General features: G+C 35.8%; 1 protein-coding gene across 8 annotated transcripts in view; it reads left to right on the top strand.

Moving 5' to 3' along the window:
• The window catches only part of LOC131548507 (A-kinase anchor protein 2), a 100626-nt gene that overhangs the window by 16852 nt on the left and 70981 nt on the right, over nucleotides 1-12793 (top strand). The window lies entirely within an intron of this gene.

The raw sequence follows: 12793 nt of genomic DNA, 5'->3' as shown, positions 1-12793 counted from the left end.
GTGCATTTCCCAAAAGCGACTATAGTTGCAAGTTCTGTCATTACCAATTGAGTTTAACAGAACCATAGTTAGCTAACTGTGCTTTTGGGAAATGCACCCTGGTTGGGTGTTTATATGTGGTCTTCAAGATTTTATAGATATGTTCTCTAGATCTGGCTTAAAACAGTCTGTAGATTGGCAAAGACTATTAATCCAATGTAATAGAACACCTCTCTTTCTTCAAAACACTAATCTTTATGAGCAATATAGTGATGTTTCCTTAAGAAACACCGCTAATTAAAAGTCTGTCAAGTCTAACAATGAAAATTGATTCTTGGCAGCTAGAACTGTAGCAGGCTAATGCCTTTTGGATGAGGTTTGATGAATGGAAGTTTAAGTGTTGAGATAGTGGGCCTGTGGTAAGGGTGCTGTGCTCAGACAGAGGAAATATAAATAATTAAAGTTATACAGTGTCTGGCAGCATCTCGAGCACTGAGGGATGACTGCTTCTCGAAACAAACCGAGATAATCTAAATAGTGTCTGCTAGATTGCTTTGGCATTGAAAGTTAATTTGCCAGAGCGGCTGTTTGTTCTCCAATAGCTCAAATTAAAGTAACTGCATGATTATTTTCCTGCATTTTAGCAGGAATTCAGCGCTTTTATCGCATCTGATAGTTGTGAACATATTATACACAACATTTTCTTGACATCTGTTGTTGGTATTGAGTAAATTTACATAGTAGTAATGGCGTTGTGAATCACTTTTGCAGCATAATTGTGACAACAGCCACATGGTGCAACTGCAATGCTTGAGCACACATGGCAAAGACTCACAAACTTAGTATTTGGTGTGCTGTGTGTATGAGTCATGCCTTGAATCAACTTAGAATAAAATAGTAGTTGTTTTGCATCAAGTAATTCTCCTCTAGTAATCTATTCCCAAACAGTCAGTCAGACAAAGTGATTCATATATCAGTCACAGAAACTCTCCAACTGATATTTGACCAGCACTGGCTGAAACAGCATGTGGGTTTCCCCTTTTTTAATAATAGGGAAAAAGAGTGACATTAATGAGGTGGTGAAACTTTATGGCGCTGTCTGTTTTGACGGTAGCTCAATGGAAAGCTGTTATAGTCCCACACAGTACGATTAATATTACGTGGTAGCTTAACAACTTAACTCAGAGTCAAATGGATAAAATCAGCCATCTTTGACCCATTGTGCTTTGAGCAGTTGAGATTTGTAATAGATGTAAGATGTAACGAGTGGTGGTTGCCAGTGCAGAAGTCGCACCACAGTGCTACAGTGTTGTGGGTGATTGCCAAGGCATTGTTATGAGATTGCTAATGTGTTCTGGGAGGTTTCTAGCGTGTTGCTATGGGGTCTTTTGGGTAGTTAATAGTATTACAAGGTAGTGTCCAGGGTGTTCTTGGTGAGTCCAGTCCTGCAGAGTTTAGCTCCAAGGCAGTTGTTAAGTTTAGGTATTAGCTCGGATTATGAATGTAGAAAATGGTCATGCAAAATATGTGCTTTATAATACTAATAAACAGCCAATATGTTAATAATAGACATGCTAATAAGCAAATAGTTAATAGTGAGAACTGGTCCCTATACTAAAGTGTTACCTGAAATGTCCAGTGAGTGACGATAAAAAGTGCATTAAATACGTGAAAGTGGTCACATTTTAATTCCATTTTATTACATTGCTACAGGCATTTATTGATGTGTTTATTATGTAGCTTCAGGTACGTATTGTGGCAGTTAGAATTGAAATGTCTGGAGAGTAACGTTAAAAGGTTAATGCTCTGTCATTTTCATGCTCCTTCACCAAACCCAACCCTAAACCTACCCGATAGTGTTAACGAAAGAAAAAGTGATATAAAAATGCATTCTCTGATGCAACTGTGCTGTTTTAACTTCTTTATACATGGGTTTGAGCTGTTTTGTCGAACCGTAGTTTTCCGGGATTCGTACCTGAGCCCTTCACCTCACAAGTGCAATGCTATATCGCATGAGCTTACTTCCATATTTAATAGTCCCTGCTGAAAAAAACAATAAACACCATCACAAAATTTGTAATTGTTACTGGTTATAATGGGACTTGTATTGGGTTTCAATGGAAACTGTAATGGACCCTGTGGGTTTCTGTTGGTAATTGTCGTCTTCTATTGGTAGCTTATTAAAATCATTAAATCCTAATGGAACATGTCCCAGAACACACTACAGAATACCATTTTTTAATGGTTTTAATGGGTAAAAGTTAATGGTTTGTAATGTTTGTAATGATATTTTTAGTGGAAACCATTAGAATTTCTGTGATTGTTTCTATTGTTTATTTGTTTGTTTTTTTCAGCAGGGGTATACAAAAACAGTATGGCAAAAGAATAGTATGTCCGAATACACTTTTTTCGAAATGCAGGAAGAGTAGCCTAATGACCTACTACTTCTACTGGGATTCTGAAGTGCACATCCATTGGACCCATGAGGGCATGTGAGAGAATCTATATATGGCATGCAACTAATGCTGCAGGTCACATGACAAACCCAACATGGTGGATGTTGTATGTCCAGAATACTTTCATGTTAGACTCACATGCAATGTCGAATACAATTTTTTAATGTTTGCAAAGTAAGTTTTTTCATCAAATGTAGTAGCTACTCAGAGAATATGCCTTTTTCTGACAGCAGTGATCCTGAAGATTTTGATTAGCTGATTTATGTGTGTTTCATTGGGACTAGAGCTAAACTAGGTTGGCTGTCACCCCTGGATTGGCAGTTGCACAAATCCCTAACCCTATGTATGATGAGATGATTGCCTTAGTAAACACTACAAATTAGCAGCATATTGCACCAACAACCCAACATATTTTCATATGTCAACCCAGTTTGCAGCAACCATCCTGTATTTTATTATTGGGTTGCAGTTTTATTGTCAAATGCACATGCAATTTTATTAACATAACAGCGTTGTAACTGAAACTTGCGGAGGTTTGATGTTCAAAGATTTTATAACGGTCAGTACTTTATGTGCGTTGCGCTCATTAGAAAGCTTTTAATTTGGACTTGCCTTCAAGAAGGAAAGTACCACAAGACTTTGCCCGTGGATTTCCAATTTGGGGTTTCTAGTTTCACTCAATATTCAGCCAACATCTCTCTTACCCCAACCACATGCTTTATCTGGACTTTGCTTAGTTTCCCATGCTCTCCAGAAAAGCCTGTGGGCTGCTTGATGTTGGCCAAGCTGTTGTGTTTTTGAAATGAGCTAAACTAGAAGCTATACCTCAAGAAGATTACTGAAATGTAGTGGAGTTTAATGGTTGTTCATCACTGTGTTCTATCATGCTGTTTTGCTGGGAGCGCATTATAAATATCGGTTTCTGCTAGTGGTGAAAATAGACTCCCTTGCGTCAACAATGCTAACCAAAAATTGACTGCCTAACTGATAAACTGTTTGAATATCACTTTATTTGTTTTAATAAGCATGCCATTAAGATATATAAGAACTGATTTTTGATAGGTTTGCCAAACAATTCCCTATTGTTACATTACAGTAAGTGAGGGTTTGCTAGCTAGCTATGTTTCTGGTCCATTGCCTCAAACCACAGGCTGCTGCTGCAGAGGACAGTCATTGGGTCCAAATCTGTGGCTTTTGTTTTCAGTCCATCAAGTGAGGGAATGTCGCTAGCTCAAATGAGAAACGGGTTAGCGGGTTGCTAATTGCAGTACACTGGGCGGAGGTGATTGCACATGGGTGGACTTCCCTCTTGTCTTAAATGCCTGCAGTTCTGACTTGTTTACAGGGATTAATTTAGTCAAGCTCAGGTCTAGACCTTTACTAGAGGCCTCATTTACACTGTGCTCTTGTTAGTGTAGCACATGCAGCCATTACTATCGGGTTAAATTTAGCAGCAGCTGTCTGTGATGATTTGGCTCGGGGTTCGCATATTTCACAGAGGTGGGGTGACCCTCAGGTGGGTTTGGATTCCCAAAGCTCTCGGGTGTGGGGCCTCAGCTGCATTTCTGAAACAAGTATTGGGAACTCTGCTGTAACTGAAAGCCTTTCTGCTAACTAGCACAGCAGAGTCAGGTATTTCTGGATGTTGCATGATGGTAACAAACATCAGCACTGATTTATGTCGCTTACAGCATCACTTACACTGAAATTTGCACTTTTTTATTTTGGTTTATATTTAGATTTTCAATTTCTGTTTAGTTTTAGTTTGTTTTTAGGTAGTCAATATAGTCTGTACTTTGGTATAGGAGGTTAAAGTCGGCATAATATTTAAATTCACGTTATCTATTTCCAAAATGCATGTTATAGATCTTATTGTGAATGATTCATCATTGTATACGTTTCATTTATAGAAAATGTTTTGACCTTTTAATGTTTAATCAAAACGTCTGGTCACACTTTATTTTAAGGTCCAATTCTCACTATTAACAAACCTATTAACTATGACTATTGCCTCAGTAAACTCCTAATTTGCTGCTTAATAATAGTTAGTAAGGTAGTTGTTTAGTTTAGGTATTGGGTAGGATTAGGGATGTAAAATATGGTCATGCAGAAAACATGCGTTAAAACAGCCAATATGTTAATAATAGGCATGCTAATGAGCAACTAAACGACTTCACCCTGGTGATGTATGCAGAACTTTTCCAATTATTTACTTTGCTTAAATCCCATCCCATGAGGCTCTCAAAGTGTCTCCACATCTAAACATCCAATCAACAAGCTATGTATACAACCAAATCTCCACCATCCAGTCCTTTTTTAATGATCCTTGGCATTCGGATGAACATCACAAATACAAAAGAAAAGATCTATTACTCTGTTTCATTGCAAATTAAATCATAACACCTAACAATGATTGAAAAATATGAAAACTGTAAATCTGTGTAATTTTTGAGTACATTGAGTAAGATCTGTGTCATTTTATTGAGTTTTCTCATTTAAATTGTCATTCTTTTGCAAATTGCTTATCGTATTGATGCACTGGTAATTTTGTGTTTGTAATAGTTTTGTTAACAATAATTAGTAGTAACATAGTAGTTAGCAGAGATTTTGGTCCCACTTTAAATTAGGTTGCCTTAGTTACATCAAAAAATAAGTACAATGTACATATTGTATTGCAATACACTTCTGCTGCTATTGAGATGGGATAGGGGTAAGGTTAGGGACAGGTTTGGTGGTAAGGTGTAAGGGATGCGTCAACAGTGTAATTATAAATGTAATTACAGAAATTAATTACAGATGTAATTACATGCTGGTATTTTTAAATATAAGTACAATGTAAAAACATGTACACAATATGTGCACTGTATCAAATGATTAATTTAAATGTAAGTACATAGTAGTTAACGACACTTAATATAAAGTGGGACCAAAATTTTTATATAAGGAAAATGACAGTACGCTAGTTAAAACTTGATTATTGGGCAACCTGAGTGTGTTGATTAAGTGCACAATGGCAACCAGATCGTCCCTTTGGATTTGGGAACTTCAACTTTTGGGTGTCAAAAATAATGGTTTTCTGACCACACCCCCAATTTCTATTGGCTGAATAAAAACTCAACTCATGCCATAAATTTGCAACAGCCCACCTGACCTGGAATGTGATCAAAATTCAGTCCAAATTGGATGTTCTACCAGCAGGGTGTAGCTCTGCTGACATTGGAGAGAACACATGGATCGAAAATAGCCCATGAGCACATGAGAACAGCTATGCACTCATACCAGTGTGTACCGTATTTCTCTTTAAATATGTTTGCAATGTGGACTCTATATTAGTAGTTCACCTAAGACTTAATTTGCTGTATGTGGTTTGCATTAATGAATCACCTGGTTTTATCTGGTTCATTGCCACCTAGATAGAGGGCTCAGGCCAGTCCTCTGCATATGTTCCTCATCTAGCTCTTGTAGCATGATGCACACCCCAGCGATGCAGTGTGTGTAGCGTTATGCACAGGATGCAATTATAATATGGATTTATTATTTTTATTTTTTTTACTTTGACAGGATGTTATTAGGGCTGACCTTATTATTCATCAAAGCTGGGAGGAAATTATGTTGATGTTTTTTGTAACAGCTAAATTTACTTTTACTGTATGTGTGACCTGTTATAAGAGGAGAAATCTCCTCTGAGATCTGTTCAGATTCTGTTCAGTTCTGTTCATATTGCTATCTTTAAATTTACAATCCCAAAAATGTGTAAATAACCAGTTTAACCTTTTTATTTGTACATATTTTCAAATTATGTCACAAAATTATTAACAGTGGACTTTTAGTATAACTGTCCAAATTACAACTGTCCCATTTTAGAAAGAATACCTAAAATTATATATTACAACGGCATTCCCGATTTGCTGCTTATATCCAGTTAAATTATCGAACAGAAGCTAGAGAAATGAATAGAGCGAAAGAGAGGTGTGAAAGTTATGCCCCCGAAGCCACAAGCAGCATGGGGGAGTGAGTGAGAAAGTCACACACTTGTGGACTTGCTTTATTCTTACGTAATTCATAAAAAATATTTGTTATTTTGTCGACAAGCTGGAAATACTTCCACACTGTTGAATTTGGAACTGTCAATTTCTGTCATGCTTGTGAATACCACTGTAATACGAGAGGCAGACATAAGTTTGCCACCCAACTCAGTGATCTGAGCCAATCACAACGTCATATTTAAAATAGTGCTGGGCAACGATTAATCGTGATTAATCGCATCCAAAATAAAAGTTTTAGTTTACATAATACATGTGTGTGTACTGTGTATATTTATTATGTATTCAGTAGTCAACATCTGAAGTGGATCAAAAAAGTTCATCAAAGTTGTCCTAAGACAAAAGCACGTTTTGGTTTTAGGTTTTAGGTGAAACTTTTAACTTTGATGAAATGTTTTGATCCACTTCAAATGTTGACTAGTTTATGTAAATACACACACATGCATTAAGAAAAAATATGTTAAGTTTATATATTGAATATATTTATTTATAATATAAATTATATGAATATAAATATAAACATGTAAATACATGTAAATATTTTCAAAATATATACTGTATGTGTTTATATATAGATAGTAAATATACACAGTACACAAACATATATTATATAAATAAAAACTTTTATTTTGGTTGCGATTAATTGCGATTAATCGTTGCCCAGCACTAATTTAAAAAAAATTATAAATAAATAAATATATCACAGAAACAAAACAATGGATTCTAGTAGGGTCAACTTCGATATCAATATTGTGTATATGAATTTTGTGTGAGACAAGTTCACAATGGGTTGATCATACAGACTCCCATGCTTTGGCCATCAGAAAATTGACCACACAATGTATAATTGATGATATTGCTTTTGTAACACTTTGAACTTCAGTATTTCAGTATATTTTATCAGTTAGTGTCACAGTCACAAATGTTATACTTAATGTGTGAACTCCAGTGTTTATTGTAATTTCGTACACATGCATTATTAAGTGCAGAGATTTGTTTTTCTCTTCCAGATGAAAAAAAAAACAAAAACATTATTTTCCAATTTAAATAATGGACTGCAGACTTTCACATTGATGTAGGGGAATTTTTGAAGAAATAACCACGACCTTAAGCATCCAATAGATGTGTTTGGCTGATGTTATTTATTTTTGAAGTACATGTTGATTAAACGCAGGGCTTTGTGGTTTATGTGGTTTAACTGACATGCAAGATATGCAAAGAATGTTAATAAGGTCAGTTAAAGAATGTTACAAGCAGATGAATAGTGTATTACACATCAAGTCTGCATGATCTACTCCTCAAGAATTCCCTTTTAGAGTTAATAATGGGGCTGAGTCACTGTTGAATCATAACTTTACTCTCAAATGTGTAGTTTAAGATAATACTGGTCATAATTTCATGGTGTTTCATGCACTATGGCATGCAGGTAATAAATGTTGTTTAGTTGAAACATAAATCACCTTTTGACTGATTTGAATGTACTTAAAATGTGCAAAAAAAGAAAATCTCCCCTGGAAATAACAATATAAAGAAGGAAGCTTTTTGGAAATTATGCTTTTTCATCTAACAGCAAATAAGTCTTCAGCAAATAGACTTGTCCAACCCAATTTTATGAGAAAACATAACTGTTTCATGCTGTGCTGATTTGTAAGGAAACATATATTTTTTACAAATACACCAAAACATAAAGAAGAGTTTAAAAAAAAAAAAGAAATGCCATGATAGCGTGTTGAATTATCTGTTCCAAAGCACTAAAATATCCTCAAAAGATTATTATTAAGGAGCAAAAATAATTCTAAGTGATAGAAACTTTAACATTGTTGAGTAATTATATTAATATATCAGCATTCTTTATGGAGTGCCATCACTTCACCCCTTCACTTCTTGAAGACTTCCTTTCTCATAGTGCTTTCTGGGAAAACTATGTCCAGTCTATTTTTGTCTGTCCTCTGGGACAAGCGCTTGACTCTTGATAAAGAGCTATCATCAGACTTTAAGACATCTTTTAGCAAATAAGAGGCACAATGAAAACAAAAGACAGCCTACACAACACTGCCTGCATTTGCAAGAAAAATGAATGCTCAGATTTTGGTGTTTCATAACTTGGTAGTCTTATAGGTGCTTGTTGGTTTGTTGTTAGCTGTCTCAGATGCTTCTCCTAAATGCTCTCGCTCTTGTATGTCTCCAGTAAGAGCATAGAGCTATAAAATGAATGTGGATTGCATACTGCAGGTCAGATCATTTACTTTTAGAAGTATTTGATGAAAAATGCTGTAAATCCTATTGCTGTAAAGAAAAAATAACTGAGCAAATACAAAAACGATCCATGTAGTTAGTCTTTGTTAAAGAGCATTTCAATCAGAAATGTCAGCATTGCTTGCACTGGAGGCGTCAGTTGTAGGAGTCAACAGTGACACATACTTTGACAGCTCGGGTCATTGGTCGCAAACAACAGAGGAAATGGACTGTTTCTCAATCTCAACGAAAGTTTTGTTGAGTCCATTTGCTGTGACTCATTGGCTCCTAGGTCATGGCTTCATCCCAATTGGCATACTTGTGTACTTCACTGGAAATGACCAAGTAGTAAAATACATCACATCTTATCACAGACCACCATGAAGCTTACTGTTTGCATCTTCATTTCAAGTGTGTAAGAAAATAAAAACCTGTCAGAATAGTGTTTTCATGGTTTTTCGAACCAGTACATTTTCGTTAATTTTACCGATATTTCCTTCAGCCCTAAAACAAAATACTTAATTCAGAACACTTGTAAGGAAAGTCCCTTCTTATTAGCACAGCACACTCGGAGGTATTTTTACAGACTTTTCTTAGAGTGTTCATCATTGTTGTTGGTTTTTAAGCAATTCAAAATGTCCAAGTCATTACAAAGGAGATTGGGGAATTTTTGCTCCCATTTAGAATATTGCATATTAACAGATATTGTGTGAATTGGGATTGCAGCCATAAATGCATCATGCATCAGCCATGATATTTCCAGCTAGTCTTCACTATAAAGTAATCTTTGTGGATTACTTTCAGTGTATGCCTATCCATACACATTTGACAAGTTTACAGATCAATACAGAAAATTATTTCATATTAACAGTACATTGTATATTTACAGTATTTTCATTTAAACTAGGACTCAACAGTGTTTTACTTGCATTTGCGGCTTAAAATGTGACTAAAATGTGTGCGAATGCACAATGTATTTAGGAACATGTGAGTGAATATAAAATCCCTGAAGGTCCTTAAAAACTATAAAACATCAGTTTTATGAAATATAAGGTTGTTAATAGTGTAACAATATACACATATCAAAATAAGAGTCCCTGTGTATTTCCGGCTTATTTACAATTCACAGTCCTGCATTATCCATTTTTTTTTTCTCCTATTATTGGTGTTTTGGTTATGCAACAAATTGTGTATTGCATTTAATTAGAAGTAAACTCTTGTAGCTTCTCTCTGTTTGATCAGTTCTCATTGTGAAAAATAAGCATCAAGCCCTGTTACACACAACATGGGAAGCTGTATTCGTCAGCAGGGAATGTGGCCTGTGTAGGAGTACACGGCCGAGATTTTTACCCTCTGAACTTGGACTCGGCTATAGTGACATCCTCGGTGGATTTCCAATTGTTTCTGTTAAACCTTAGATCTCAGGGCGTCTCTTATATTTTGTCTGTAGCAAAAGAGAAATCGAATGAACTGAGGAGAGGCTCTTGGGTGTTTGATGGCATCAGTAGAGACGGAGGGGGAGGCTTTAGTACCGCCATGCAGATGTTTTCCATTTGAGCTGGGAAACAAATCCTCATTGTTTGGGTCTCACCAGCCCAACAGGCTCAACGTCACTGAGCATTTTTATTACCTGCTCAACTCATATCCCCAATTTTTTACAGATGCTACGGTCTGTCTGGAAATTAGCTGTGTGAGGGATATTTCGAGAGCTTACGTGTCCGTGGTGAGGAACGACTCTTGCTGCTGGCCTATTCCTGTATGTTACTCTAGGCTCTGGTATGTGTCGCATACTTGGTGTGAAATAGATCTGGCTTTAGTTTTGTGTCCAGATGAGAGGGGCGTGGAGTGTCGTGCCAGTCCGTAGGGCATGTAACCAGTGACGAACGCTCTGCCGGTGTAATTACAGCCCTGCCGTCACATGAGAAATTGCTTGCATAGATTCAGAGTTGACGTTGTTGTGATGCACGTTAAACAAACATCTGCGTTTATAAAGGACAGAACCGTGATGTTCAAATTGCATACAGCACAATCAATTTTGATATGCTTTGTGATACATTTAAATTATCAAAAGACCCAAAAATCTGGAATATATACAGTATATATATTTATAATTTGCTGCTTATTGATAGTAAGGTAGTCGTTGTAGTAGATATCTTTAGAGTTAATATGGGCTTTGTAATTACTGCTAAACAGCCAAAATGCTAGTAATATGCATGCTAATAAGCAACTAGTTAATAGTGAATAGTGTTCCCTAATCTAAAGTTTTACCAAATTTACATATATTTTAGCTCTTATTTTACTAAAATATTTTGGGCCATTTGAAATCAGTTGCTTTTCTGACTGTTTTGATGATTCATTGTCACTTCCTGGATTGAGAACCACATCATACTAACATACTTCTATTTTTGATATTTTTACCATATCGTTATATATTAATTTGCCAAACACTTTAATCCAAATACATTTATAGTGCATTAATAGAATTTTTTTTTTTTTTTTTTTTTTGTGCAACCTGGAAAAAGGCGTACTCTGCACAAAAACATACTTACTATCACATGCACATTATTCTTAAATATAGGGAAAAGCAACATTTATGATCAGTTTTAACATTAGATATAATTTTCTGAAATAAAACAATATGAAATTTGAAGTTGATGACATATTCACTTCATAAAAGCACAAATGAAATATTCGTATGCCATATGGCATAAAAACCGTCCAAGCTGAAAATACATATAACATCCCATTCAGAAAAAGGCGGCTGTTTAATCTGGTTGAACCAAAAGTGTGTTTGTTTTACAGTTAAGCCATATATTTATAGTCTTGGCTGATATCATTTCATTTGGAATTAAAAAATTATTATTCCAGTGTACCAGAGTTTATATTTCAGGTGCCAGAATGATAATCATCCTACAAAGTGTATATTTTACAAATAATTGTGGTGACTTTCTTGGCCCGGATGAATGAAGTTAGACAGACACATCGTGAGCACTTCCAGTTGGCATGACTGTTCACAATGGGGCATAAGATCTGATGCCAAAACAATCTCTCTGCTTCTGCATTGTATTTTCTGTGTTGTCCTGCGTGCTGGTCAGGATGTCATTAGTATTCATCAACTCATAGGCACACCCCAATCATATACAAACACACATACATATACAGTAATAAGCAAATGAGAGAGGCACATTAATGTTTCACTTACAGTATACTTGATTTAATACTACTAAGATAATTCAATTCTTTATTGGTAAATTTGCTATGAAAAGGTCTTTCTCAGACAAAGTTTCTCCATTATGCACTTATAAAGGATGGCTCTCTTGCTGGAAGTTTCAGGTCTGACTAGTCGTCAGAGGATTTGTAAATAGTTTTCTCTGGAGTAGAAGGTAATCTGATCTTTCCTCTTGTTTTATCTTTCTCAACATGTCAGAATCAGGGATTATGTTTCAGTTTCAGTGCTCAGCTTTTAAAAGAAGACATAAAAACGATTAACAGTTAGCTTTCATGTGAAATCCAGTGGCATTATTCACTGACGGATATGTAAGGGTCCATTTCTAGAGGCACATTTGTTCACATCTGGATAACATATCAGTTTTCCCTCAGCGGAGCTCACAGGAGAGCACACACAGACTGCAGGAATGCGCTCGTGAAACTGTGTCAGAGCCAGCCAAGATATTTGAACACACACTCAAGAACCTCAGTAACCTACATATATGGCTCAGTTTCCCTCTATGGGCTTCTCTGCTCATGTAAAGTGAATAAGAATTAGATTACCTGCAGAGACAGGCTGCAGTTTAGGGTTATGATGTGATATGATTATATTATATACAGTGTTGCAAAGTTGTGGACAAGCCTTTCTAAATGTGTTGTTCCAGTGGGTCATATTTTCAACCAAGGTTTTGATTTTTCTGCAGAAAATGTGAATGGTACTTGCTATGTTTAACAGCCTAAACAATTATTTCTGCCCCTGTGCAGCTATGAATTGGAAATTGATGACTTCCTGTTTTTAGTCTGTTGTTGTTAGAAGTGAAACAGCTGCTTAAGTATTTAGCTATGAACAGCCAAAAGGCTAATAGTTATGCT

This window comes from Onychostoma macrolepis, chromosome 10 (assembly GCF_012432095.1).
Source record: "Onychostoma macrolepis isolate SWU-2019 chromosome 10, ASM1243209v1, whole genome shotgun sequence".
In the NCBI taxonomy this organism is placed as follows: Eukaryota; Metazoa; Chordata; class Actinopteri; order Cypriniformes; family Cyprinidae; genus Onychostoma; species Onychostoma macrolepis.
The sequence above is the reverse complement of the archived record's forward strand: the minus strand, read 5'-3'. Positions and strand labels throughout refer to the sequence as shown.